The sequence below is a fragment of the Ursus americanus genome, chromosome 16 (assembly GCF_024610735.1).
Source record: "Ursus americanus isolate L20-20 chromosome 16, mUrsAme1.1.p, whole genome shotgun sequence".
Classification (NCBI taxonomy): Eukaryota; Metazoa; Chordata; class Mammalia; order Carnivora; family Ursidae; genus Ursus; species Ursus americanus.
The window spans coordinates 31148781-31162106 of record NC_142142.1 but is presented as its reverse complement, the minus strand read 5'-3'; positions in this window follow the sequence as shown (position 1 = coordinate 31162106).

Sequence of the window (13326 nt, the reverse complement as noted above, 5' to 3'; positions counted from 1 at the left end):
CTGTGCCAAAGAAACTGGGGCCAACTCCTGGCTCGTTTGGAAACTTTATGACACCTTGATGAGTGAGGCGGGCTGCTTCCACGGCATCTAGTACAGGGAGAATCCTAGTGTTAGGATTGAGCACTGTGTGTCCACTGTGCTGGAGAAAGATGTGCTGAGTTCGCTTTATTATCAGCTCGCTCTCATTAGTGCAAATGTGTCTGACCACCACAACGCCCCAGCACTAGGTACAGAGATGGTTCGACAGCCCCTCCTCTCGTTCTCTCAGAGCTGCCATTGACGGAACGCAGCCGCGAGCCAGGCTTGGGACCAGGCTTGGGACCCGGTGGTCTCTGTGATCTCAGGCAGAGCTCGTCATCACTGCAGGAGGGGGCTACTGTGGATATCCCCATTTTCCAGAGGAAGCATCTGAGACTCGGAGAGTCGACGTGCCTTGCTAGGATCTCACACTGGCCTGCCGTGGAGCGTGGTTTCAAACCCTGCTCTGTCTGGCTCCTGCCACCCTGCATGCCACTTCCCACGGAGTCAGGAGAGAAGGCCAGGCTTTCCCCAGCTACCCCTTTCCTGGCAGGAGCATTTCTCCTTGGGATAAATACACTCTGATTTAGCAGTCAAGCTTTGGTGAGATAGTATTGTTCTTGGTTCCTGAGAGGTCTCGCTTGGGTGAGATGAAATGGGGGTCTTGATCTGTGATGCTGCGTGTCAGACCTTGACCGGAGCTGACCCCACCGAGGCACCGCTGCCCTGAGCGGTCACTGGCATCTGTCCTGGGCATCCTTTAAACTTCAGCCAGGAGACTGGCGTTCTGCCTTTGCTGTGCCCTACGCTAGCTCTGTGGGCTGTTGGCTCTTCATTTTTAATCTATAAAAGGGGAGGGATTAAAATATTGACATCTAAGATTCTTTCCGGTTCAAAGATTCAGTTCCAAGGTGCCTTAAACAGGGTACATTTCCTTCCTTCCTGCTTTCTTTCTTTTTTTTTTTTTTTTAAGATTTTATTTATTAGAGAGAGTGAGCAAGTGAGAGAGAGGGCGCACATGAACAGGGTGAGAGGGAGAAGCAGACTCCCCACTGAGCAGGGAGCCCCATACAGGGCTCCATCCCAGGACCCTGAGATTGTGACCTGAGCCGAAGGCAGACGCTTCACCGATGAGCCACCCAGGTGCCCCCATTTTTTTCTTTCAGTTGGGAAGTTTGCTGTGGGAGCCTTTTCCTGCTCTGGGGGCTGAGGAGGTGAAGTTATTAAGGACCCAGTAGACTGCTCTTTCCCTTTCCCCTCCTGGAGTTCTACCTCATTTTCTTTCCCCCCAACAACAATATAAATCAGGTTACATAGTTTAATTCTTAACCCCTGGAGGGGAGGACTATTCGTAGATCAGAATTGCCGGTGCTTCCTGCAGACCTCATGCAAATTACTGAATGACTGTGTGCCCTGAACTGTTTTACGGCATGAATAAAGCATACTAAAATTTTCAGGAAAGGATTGACGAGTATAATGGGTGTGTGTGCTTCCCATTTATTCAATGAACATATTTCTTTAAATGAAATATTTTCACAAAAACCTCACATTTTCAAAGGCATTCCTAGGTAATGCAGTGCTGGGATATAGAGCTGATGAGAACCTTCCAGGTAGGAAGAGATAGGCCAGGACCCCTGGTGGCAGGGGGTGGGGGGCCTGTGGGCAGCTTTAGGCCTCAGCTCCCTGTACACTTGTATTCTGGAAGGTGGTACAACACTCTCCCTTTCGGGAGCTTCTTTTCCTGGTTCTGATGACTCTTCTGGCATCAGGAATTACTTCTGTTCTTATGTTGTGCCTTTGTGGGACCCAAAGTTCCCCTGAGTCAAATGAGAGGACCAGCTGGAGACTGTGTGGTGAGGGGACACGTTCGGGGCTGACATGCAGGAACCGTGGGAATCACCTTGGAGGATGTGTGTGCTGAATCTCTCTGAGCACCTTCTGGGGAGCACAGCCTGGTGCTTAGAGCAAACCAGGCTCCAAGTTAGGGGTCAGAACACAAGGATGGCTTCAGGCCAGACTGTCATGGCTGGATGGCACCTGGTCAAGCTTCTCTCTTGCTTTCAACTTCCAGTGGCTACTTTTGCCTCTCTCTGACCTCATTTCTTTCCCTCTCTCCCAAATCTTTTCGACCTGGCTCTAGCTACCGTGGTTTTCTTGCTGACTCTGAACTCTCTAGCACATTCCCAGTTCAGGGCCATAGAACGTGCCATTCCCTCTGCTTGGAATGCTCTCCTCCCAGATATTCTTTACTTCCTTCAAGCATTTTCGCATAAGCATTTTGCCATCTTTTCTTCACTCTATTTTCTTCCGAGCCCTCTCCACCTGACATTATATAATATAGTTGCTTATTCGTGGTCTTTCTCTTTCCCACGAAGCGCTAGGAAAGCAGGAATTTTGTTGGCCTTTTTTCCACTGCTGTGTCCCTCACGCCGAGAACAGTGCTAGCACATAGTAGGTGTTCAAGAAATGCTTGTGGGTGAAGTATTCAAGGGGGAGAAGCTGCTGGTCAGCATGGTGCACAAGGTCACGTGGAATTTTGCCCTCGTCCGCATTCCGACACCATTGCCTTCGCGTTGTCACTTGAGCAGCTCGGCCCCGCTGCCACAAGATGCACGATTTCCACGGAAGCACGTGGATCACGGATGCTCCTATGCTTTTGCGCAAACAGCTTCCTCTGCCCGGACCACCCTCCTCCCTTCCCTGCCCGGCAAACACCTGCTCGTTCTGCAGTACAGCACAGATACCTGCTTCTCTGGGGTGCCTCTCTTAGCTCCTTCAGGTCAATGATTTCCTCTTCTGCAGACCCCTGACTCCACTGCAGCAGGGACTCGCCCCATTGGGCTGAATCATTTGTGTGCTTGTCCATCTCGCTTGGCCTGAAGGAGCATAGGAACCCCATCTCTGCTGGGTTCAGTCCTTCTACTCCCAATCGGGCCCCTGAGTGATCCCAAACCACACCACTGACTGGTCTGAAGTTGTCTCTCCTAGAGGTCCTGCTATGTCTGCAAATGATAATGCTGGAAAACCACCACCGGTTACATGAAAGAAAAAATGGGGGCTCTGTTTCTCAGTCCCCAGATTACCCAGTTCATGGTCTGCTCGTCCCAGATGCCAGGGTTTAACCACAGAAGCCTGCCAGCTCTGGGTTGGCCCATGGCACCATGCAACTGGAGAGCTTTGATTCTTGGTGTTGGCCTCCTGAGACAACAGCCTTGCTGATGTCCCGAGGCTGCCTTCCAGCGACAATAGGGGGAGGCTGCCGGGGACCTCCCCGCCAAGGAGATGACATGTCACTGGACGTGTCCTTACACACCATGGCTGTGACTGACTGCGGGAGGAAGTCAGCCCCTGAAAGGCTGTCTACCTGGCTGGGAGGGCAGGGGTGGCGGTGGTGGTGACTCACGTGGCCCAGTTTTTGTGTCTCATCCGAAAAGCAGCCCAGTCTAGAGCAGCCCTCCAGGTGCCTCCCCGTCCTGTTCCCTGGGCTGCGGCATGGAGCAGGGCCCCTGCTGCCACAGCCCCACACATGCTATCTTTCTCCATGTCCTGTGTTGTGGGTGCTCAGACGCCGCAGACGGTGAGAAATGGAGAGATAATAGGACTCAGACGGGTGTTTAAGTCCCATTTCTGCCCCGTGCCGGCTGCGGTCACATGATTTGATCAGCCTGGGCCTCATTTCTTTGCCCATAAGGAGGGGACAGTGATTCCCACTTAGCAAAGCTGCTGTGGGAAGTAAATGAAGTCGTATGTTTAAGCCTTTGTGCAAATGCCTGTTAGAATTATCGTTAAAGGGCAGGAACCATGGATCCTGGTTGATCTCCTACAGATCCTTGAATCATGTTCTGCAAGGAGCTGAGCCTAAGTGGTTTGCTTGTTACTGCCTGGAGACTGTGCCCTGTGGCCTTTGAGGCCTTGTTCCTCGCAGCCAGAAGGCAGCTTGGCCTCCTGCCCTTTTCTTCCCCCATTTGGAGCCCAGCTCCTCACCTGCACTCATTCCTGAGCCCTCTGCAGCCTGGAGCCCTGCCAGCCCCAGGACCGCTCCAGCCACGAACCCCTGGGCACCTCGCTGTGCCCCAGATGCTTGGCCAAGCCCAGCCCCTGTCCTTTCCGCTGCAATGGGGCCTATGATTCCTCACTCCTTGAAATGTTCTCAGCTTTTCTCACTTGCCTCTTTTCGGTTTCGCCTGAGACTTTCTAGGTCTTCTTTCTCAGTCGCCTTCCCATTGCTTTTCTCCTTCTTCATGCCTTTTAATTTGCAGCACAGCCTGGGGTTTTGACCTGGCTTCCGTTCTCCCCTCATTCCGCTCCAGAGCCCTGGGTGGAACTCTGCTCCTGGGCTTCCTCATCACCTCTCCGCAGTGGTTCTCCATCTAGCCTCTCTCCTGGGCTCCAGGCTGAGCCAAGCTTCCGCTGATCCTTCGGGGGATGGGGAACCTCTGTCTCCCTCCCGGCTCCACCCCTGAGGTCCCTGCCTTGGAGAATGTCCCCACTGTCTCCCCAGGGGCCTGGGCCAGAATGTTGGAGCCAGCCGGGACTGCTCCCCCCCCACCCCCATCAGTCTTCAGACCCTGCCAGCTGGACCTTTCAATACAGCTCCAGTGCTCCAATGCTCCCTCCGCTCTCCAACCCCAGGGCCACCGCCTTAGCGTGCCTTAGAGCGGGCCCGGGTGAAGGCACAGAACAGACACCGAAGACTGACTGAACGCCAAAAGGGGGAAAAAAGGAAGAAAAGGGGGAAAGAAAAAGAAAGAAAGAGGAGAAAGAGGGACTGAGTGAGGCTCCACTCTGCTTTCCTGAGGACTGGGCAATGTTTTCCCTCTGGGTCACTCGCTCCCAATAAACGTTCTGAGATCCTGCTCTTACGGAACCCAAATTCCCTCCCAGCTGCTTGACCTGACTCCTTCACTAGTTTCTGCCTTCGCTCGTTACATCTTGAGAGAAGCTGGGCCTGATGTTCGTACATATCCTGCAGGTGGGGAGCGCGGGGCCAAGTGGAGCTCACCCTCTGCTCGCCGGCGGAGCTGACGAATGCAAGCCGGTCCTGGGGAGTAAGCAAGCTGGGGCGAGGCAGGAGAAGGCTCTAGGCCGGTCCTGGTCCATGGACGAGGTAGAGAAGCTGGTAATCTGAGCCAGGGAAGAGGACATGTTACTGGCTGCCAGGTGTGTGCGGGGCCCCTGTGTATGTTCTCATTTCATGTTCTCCGCACGGAAATGGTGTGATTCTCCTTTTACTGAGGCTCAGGGGAGGGACAGAGGGTCACTGCGCGTACTACTGTGTGGGGAGAAGAAATAGGAAGGGAGATGGTCACATTTTTCTGAGGGTTCTTTATGCCCTGTGCATGCAACCGTCCGTTTGCTGACCACCTACTCAGTACCTAAAGGTGGTGGGCTAAATCCAGCAGGTTGCCTGACTCTATAAATAAAGTTTTATTGGAACAATAGCTACACCTATTAGTTTATGTATTGTTTGTGGCTGCTTTTGCCCTTTGGTGGCAGAGGTGAGTAGTTGAAACAAGAGACCACATGGCCCACAAAGCTGGAAATATTTACTATCTGGTCTTTTACAGGAAAAGGTTGCCAACCCCATAATTTTGCCTAGGGAAGCCTTGATGGGAGGTTGAAACCTGATGAACCTGACAAATACTCGGTTATTGTGCTTTTTATAGTGTATCACTCATGTATTTAACAAGCTCATATTAAACTCTGGCCAAAGCCAGCACTTTGCTAGGTAGGCACTTAGAGGACAAAGGTGAATGAGTCTTGGGCTGTCTTCTTGAGGGGCTCACAGCCCAATGGGGGAGGACATAAATACATGTTTGCAGTACCATGTACTGAGTGTTTATGTGTCCTGTGTTGTGGGGAACAGAGGGAGAGAGCTAGCCATGTTCTGGGGGCCCAGGGAAAGTGGGCCCAAGATGAGATGATTGTTTTGTGACTTGGAAGAGGCAAGGTAGCTAAGCCCCATTCCTACCAAGAGTCCAGCTCCAAGAAAGCCATGGAAAAACCAGACCAAGTCTGTAATCTCCAGCACCTGCCCATTGGGAAAGTACAGTAGGAGGTTGGCAATGATGCCCATGGTGGCCAAGGCCAAGAGCAGCATGCCTGTGCACCTGGAGCCTGTCTCAGAACGCATGGTGAATCCTTCCCGGAAGGGAGAGAGAAAACAACCAATACCAGAAAGCTGGTCCAGCCATTGCAGACCCAGGGGGAAGCGCACTGGCCTCAGAGCCCCAAGGGTGAGACGCCAAGGCCAGCTCCCCTAGTGGTGGATGACATGGACTGGCGAGCCATCTTCCCTCTCCGGGCCTCAGTTCCCCCCATAAATATCGGCCTCATAGTTGGTGGTGCGTGGACTAAAGGAAGTACAGTAAATGCAAAAGCATCTGGCTCATAATGGATAGCTCAACAGGCTTTCTTTAAAGGATTGGCGGACAGAAGTGATGTTCAGGACTCGCTGTTACCCTGTTTTGGTTCTTTCATCCATTCCCTGGGAGCTCCCCGAATGATTATGAATTAGGTCCTGGATCCGAAACTTGACTCCCTTGCTTAGCAGCTGTGTGACCTTGGGCAAGGTCAAGGTCACACATTTTGCCTCATTTGCCTTAACTTCCTCATCTGGAAAGTGAGACTGACCATAGCACTCACCTTGTAGGATTGTTGACAGGATGAAAATAAGACAATATATTCAAAAACGTCCTCCTACAAAGCTCTCAATGCATGGCAGCTACCGAATAAAGAATGAAGGGGATCTGAATCCTCTTGGCTTCTCATTTTATTTACATGGAAAATTTCCTTCCTCGCTCTCTTTGCTAACATTGACCCTGGAGATTTCCGAGAAGCCAGGATGGAGGCACATGGAAAGAGGGAAAGGTTTTGCATCTTGTTTTTTCTCCGCACTCGCTGTTCCTGAGCATAAATGAGTTGGAGTAAACTCAGTATCTCATTTGCGGAGTGAAGGCTGCTGGAGAAGCTTGCCACGCTGGTGCTCGGGGACTCAGGAGCCGGGGACTCAGGGGCTCTGGAACTGTCTCTGTGACCCGGGGAGGGGTTCCTATTTTGGATTAAGTGGCACTCTCTTCACCCCTTTTGTGCCCATTCTCAACTCAGATGCACGCTGAGATTGTTAACTGGCTCATGAATAGCGTCTCGTTCACTACCTCGGTCCCCAGACACAGGGGCCTGATGCCACTACTGGCCCTTTCAAACACAGGTGGGGGGCGGGGGAGGTAGCCTGGAGCAATTTGCAGAACCAGGGCCCTCTCTTCGGGGACAAAACTGAGAATGTCCAGCCTTAGCTTTCTACTCCCCCAGAGGAGCCAAAGTTACTAATGAACAATGGCTTAAGTAGGATGAGAATGCTTGGGGGGTTTTATTTCTATCCGATACACAAATTCAGGGCTGCGGAAAGCCGACGCCTGCCTCTGGTTCCTCTGTGTGGATGAAGGCGATCGAGACTGCTGACGTCACGCCCCATTATGATCACTAACAGTAGTTATAATGAGAACGTAACACTTAACGGGAAATAATACTTTACGATAGGTAACAATAACATACAACTACTGCTACTCACTCCCGACACATGATTGACAGGATTTCATTCAATCCTCAGAACATCCCTATGAGGTAACAGCTCCATAGCTACAGAGGAAACCAGCTCACAGCAGTAAAGCAATATTCCAGGGTCTCCCAGCTGCTAAATAACAGATCTGTTACTCAAATGTAGGTCTGCTCATTTCCACCTGGAATCACGCCTAGTTAGGGCAGCTGAGTCAGCCCCAGGAGCACAGCTGAGCCTTCTTGCATCCTGCAGAAGGGTACCAAGCCCAAAACCCCCCATTTCGCCTTGATGCCTGGATGTCACAGCTTTAGCTGCATACAGTTGCTGAATACAGTTGAGCTAACTCTCCAGGAAAACTTCTTAAGAGAAGTTTTTAAGGGAGGGTGTGGAGAGGGAGACTGGGGCCACATTTGGAAAGGGGAACCATGCAGCACCCAAGGTGGGCGCTTAATAAAGCGGTGAGAAGCTAATCATTCTCTTGGCTCCTGGCAGAGAATGTTAAAGGTGCTAAGGACTCCTGGAAATCCAGTCCCTTCATTTCCTAGGAAGCATAGAGAGTAGTCACCGCTTGTTCAAGGTTAGACAGCTAGGTAGTTGGAAATAATAGTAAAAATAGTCGCCATCATGTTCACAGGCATTGTCTCATTTCACTCTGCAATAGTCCAGAGACAGGCACATCCTTATTAGGCCTATTTTACTCATTTGCTGCTGATCATTCCGAGGCTCAGAGAAGCTAAGGAACTTGTCTTGCAATGGGGCAGCTCTTCTTCTGGGTCGTTCCAGTTACCAAAGCTTCGGGCCTCCACATGCTTGGCAGGTGGGAAAATCACAATCCCTTGAATTCCCAATCACAGACTTCATATCAAATAATCTGTCTCATGTTCCCCATATATTCATATTCATACTTGTCAAATGATTACACCCTAAATTTGGCTTGGACAGCATGGTTGCTACATTGAGGTTTTCCATCCCAGTCCTGCCCATCTTTAAGCAGAGACACACAGGCATACCCATCAACCCGGTACCTGTTCAGTGGGAACTTGGGGCACAGGCACCCTGGCCCGGCCAGGCAGGCGGTGGTGAAGGGGGCCTGCAAGCTGTGTGGCAGTTCCAGAGAATCTTCTAGCTCAGCTGCTGGAAGTTTCCAGCAGGCTCTGTCTGGATCCTTCCCCCTTTCAACAGGCACCCACCTCACAGGGCAGTTCGGGCATCTAACCACAGCCGTCTGATCTTCCCCAAATTCTTCTTGGCGAGGAGGTCCCTTGTCTCTTTGGAGGCTGAAGCCCTTGCCAGGCCCCTCTGAGGCCCCCCAGCACGCTGGCACCCTGGACTCAGAGGCACAGGACTCCCCACTTCCTGTCTGGCCCCGCCTCTCTCCTCCCCCAGGTTGGGCACAGTGGCTCAAAGTCCCCCAATAAGAGCCAGCACTGCCTCCCCTGCCAGGTGGCCCCCCGGAATGGGCCCCGGCACCCAACTGCAAAGGCACTTGTGCTCACCACTCTCGGCTCCTCTCTCTGGGTCACTCCTGATAACCTCTGAAAAGTTTCCCTGGTGGATGTGTTTCCACTCAGCTGCGACGGGAAGAGGGTGTGGGGGATGTGGTTGCTGTGGGTGTTGGTGGGCAGGATGGGCCCACTGGCCCTGCATGCACTTGTGTAGAAGGGCCCAGGTTACGGACTTGGCGGGGGTGGGGAGTGGGTCAGAGCATCACCTGGCCATCTTGTCTTCTCGAATATTCCCTGCTCAAGGCCCTGGGGCTGGTGATGGTCATACCTCACATAGATGGGCAGCGGGGCCTCCTGGCTGTACCTCAGCTTCCTGGCTGGACCTGGTCTCTCAGCCAGTCAAGGAAGGGAAATGGCTTGTCAAGGGGGCCTTGTCTCCCGTCTCGTTCATCCCTCCTGCCCCTGAAGCTGTGATATTAATGTGGCAAGAGAAGGATGCAATGTAACCACTTGGGGCACAGTGCCCAGAGCCTGGTCACCCAGTTGCCCAGTGGGATGAGCCCCAGGGGCTCTGCTCTAGCTGTCTCCTGGCTTTCCCAGCCAGGCACCCCTGCAGGCTATGGGAGAATGCCCTCTTTGTCTTTGGCCTTGCTGCCGCCCCTTCCTGTGCACGCCCGTGAGAACACACGTCCCTTTAACAACCTACCAAGTCTTAACATTTGCTACGCAGCTACTACCGACGTGCTGCTAAGCCCCTGAGAAAGCGAACCAGGGATCCTCTGGTCAGACACCTGGCTCTCGAGGCCTGACTATGTCATCATCTGTAACTACAGTGATCGCCATGTGCTTCCCTGGGTTGTGCCTACGCTCTTTTCTTGGCGAGCCCAAGGGGCTGTCAGCATGATATTATTTTTTCCTCATTATTCAGGTGGGGAACCAGGATCAGTGAAGATCTGTGACGAAGACAAGGCATTTCCCTTCCTTGACTTGCTGAGAGACCAGGTCCAGCCAGGAAGCTGAGGCACAGCCAAGAGGCTCCCCCTGCCCATCTATGTGAGGTATGACCATCGACAGCCCCAAGGTCAGTGTGATCAAGAGAGCAGTCAAGGTTCTCACTTTGGTGCTCTTCCCATGACATTGAGATAAACTTCTGATCTTGGGCTGTCCCACCAGAGGGGATTCTGGGCCCTCAGATGAACTCCACATTGCTCGTCGCCTACACAAAGTGCCCGGACAGGCTGCCTTCCACGGAAGATAGCACTCAAGCCGGGGAGTGGGGAGGTGGTTTGGCAAATTTTAATAAAGACGTGGCTTTGTTGGGTCCCCAGGTCGGCCTGGTAGAGGTGGCATTTGGCAGATTTTTCTATTCAGTGCTGCCAAATATCCATTCTACTTGATTCCCTTTAACAAGAGCACACTGTTCTTAAGGATCCCAAATAGTGCACCATCCTCCAAAGCATAGCCTTAACATCTTCCCTGACAAATGTGCTTCTAGGGGCAGATGGGGAGAGATGGGGACATTTCCCTTGAGTTTTGTATAGAGGTAATAAGGTAAAAATGTCAAGGAGGCCAAAAAGAATCTGTGTTATACTTAGATACATATACACACAATAACTCACCGTCTTAAATCAAGTTTTCTGATTTGTAAAGAGATTTCAGATACATTTCATACAGTAGCCCTGCGAGAGAGGAATTCTTTCATAAAGGAGAAACCTGGGCTTCAGAGAGAATTAAAAAATCGCCCCGAGTCTTCCAGTGAATAGATGGAAGATACGGGACTTGAACCCTGTGTGTGTATATGCTTGCTCACCTACATACGAGTATTATACACACATTTTCTAACATGTTTCCATAGTCCTTACATGTACTCGTGATTATATGTCAGCACATGAAACATGAGGCACATTCACAGTTGTTTGACTTGTTAAAACATCATGGGGTGATGTGCTTATCGAGTCTGCCCCTCTGATGTCCAGAATCCTGGCTGCAGGATTCTAGTCCGCCCTGTCCAGATATTGATCTCGCAACTGGAGGGACCCTACAGGGACTACAGAAAGATGTAGTGGATGTAGGGGCACCTGGGTGGCTCAGTCGGTTAAGCATCTGCCTTTGGCTCAGGTCATGATCTCTGGGTCTTGGGATCGAGTCCCACATTGGGCTCCCTGCTCAGCAGGGAGTCTGCTTCTCCCTCTTCCTCTCCCTCTGTGCTCTCTCTCTTAAATAAATAAATAAAATCTTTTTGAAAAAAGATCTAGTGGATGTAATTCTTAGTGCAAACACATATTCACAGCTCTGAGTTCTTATTATATAGAGTTTTCCTGAATCACCAGTTCCATCCCACTAAAGAGGCAGCATAAACGCACAGTCAGGGAGGTCGCTTCAGTGGGGTCCAGTCTGAGCTTCCTCTCCTCCGAGGCCCTGTTGATCCTCTCCTACATTTTTCACGCTGCTCATGCATTATGCTGCTGAATAGCACAAAGTCTTTGGACACCAACAACCTTGGTCTGCCCCTTACTTGTTGTATGTACTTGGGTAAATTACTTCTCCGTATTTCAGTCTCCTTATCTCTAAAATGGGGATCACAATAATAACAGGATGACCTCCAAACTCAAAGGGTTACGGTGAGAATTACAGGTTCCTAGTCCATGCAAATCCGATTTGTCAATAGTCACAAAACATCACATGACAGTGAGGGGGAGCAAAAGCTCAGTAAATGCCACCCACTTATATCGCATGAGGGAGGACTGACTGCCCCTTAGTCGCACTCTCTGAGGACGGGTTTCTGATCCCCATGAGCCAGGGCGTTGCCGAGGAGGGGGCTTCCCTCCACCCTGCCTTGAGCAATGCCGGAGCCTGACCACAGCCTCAGGAACAGCCGCTGGTGTGACGTTCTCGGCAGCTCCTTAGTCTGCATGCTGGCATCCTGGTCACACTCACTGTTGTCATGGGGAGGGTTGGCAAATGCCTCATGGCAGGAGACGGTGCTTCTTGGTTACAATCCAGACTGAAAATGGCTGCTGCTCCGTGTGGAGCTGCAAATACTGGGACAGTTCCTGAGAAACACGCTAAATATCCTCTTTCCCCGTTTTTGAGGCAACCTGAAGAACGTTCCTATTGATGCCATAGAGGGTCAGTTTTGGGTGGAAGAATTTAGACTCTGGAACCGTATTGATTGAAACCGGCTGATTTCTGATCTCAGCTCTCCAGTTACAAGCCTCCCCATCCTCAGTTTTCTCATCTGTAAAATGGGGATGGTAATAATATTTATCCTACAGGTTGTTTTGAGGATTAAATGAGTCCATATGTGTAAAGTACTTAAAACTATGCCGCAGAGTAAACACTATACAGACACTATGGGATTTATTATTAAACATGCAACACTAGCCCCTGGAAGAGTTATAGTTTATATGACTATAAAGGATCTAGTGTTTGGTGAGCACCCTATAACCAAGCATTGAGAACTTTATAACTTGCTCTATCGATTAGAAGAGTTTCAGCCTATGGAAGAAATTGCTGTGTCAAAAACTAAGGATGTACTGTATGGTGACTAACATAACATAATAAGAAATTATTATTTAAAAAAAAGAGAAATTGCTATGTAATCACCAAATCCTGTTCCCTTATTCTCCGGGACAAAGAGCCAGAATACTTTCCCAGCATCCCTTGCAGATAGGTGTGGCCATGTGATTATATTCCGGCCAGTGGAGTACAGGCTGCTGTGACGTGTGCTCCTTCCAGGCTTGGCCCATAATCATCTTTCATGTGTGATTCTCCATCCTCTTTTTCTCTTGTCTGCTGGCTGGATGCAGAGATCCTAGGGGATGCTTGAGCCGTGAGATGTTTTCAGCTCTCCTCCACCTCCACTACCGAACCAGATGACTCTGGTTCCTGAGCCCTTCCAGCTTGAATGCTGGGTTCGTGGGATTCATATCAGTGTCCTCTTTCCTAGGCATTTAGAGTCCAGCTTCCTCCCTTCTGATTAAGTTAGGTACCACACTTGTGTTTGCTCTCCATCATCCCCAAATACATTCACATTTCATGCTCTGTGATTTCCTCTCTCATTCTTTTATCCTTTTCAATTCTTGTACTATGTTTTTGGAGGGAGTTTTCAGGAGGGGTAGAGACAAACACAGTTACCATTCTTTGTGGTTAAACAACAATCCTATTTGGTCATCTTTAGAATTGACACTGGAAATATAATATTTAAAATAACTTCAGAGTGATTTTGCTTTTATTAGTTATTGTTTGGGATTTTGCATGAAACTACACATGTATAATTCATCTGCCTTTAATGAACTGGATAAT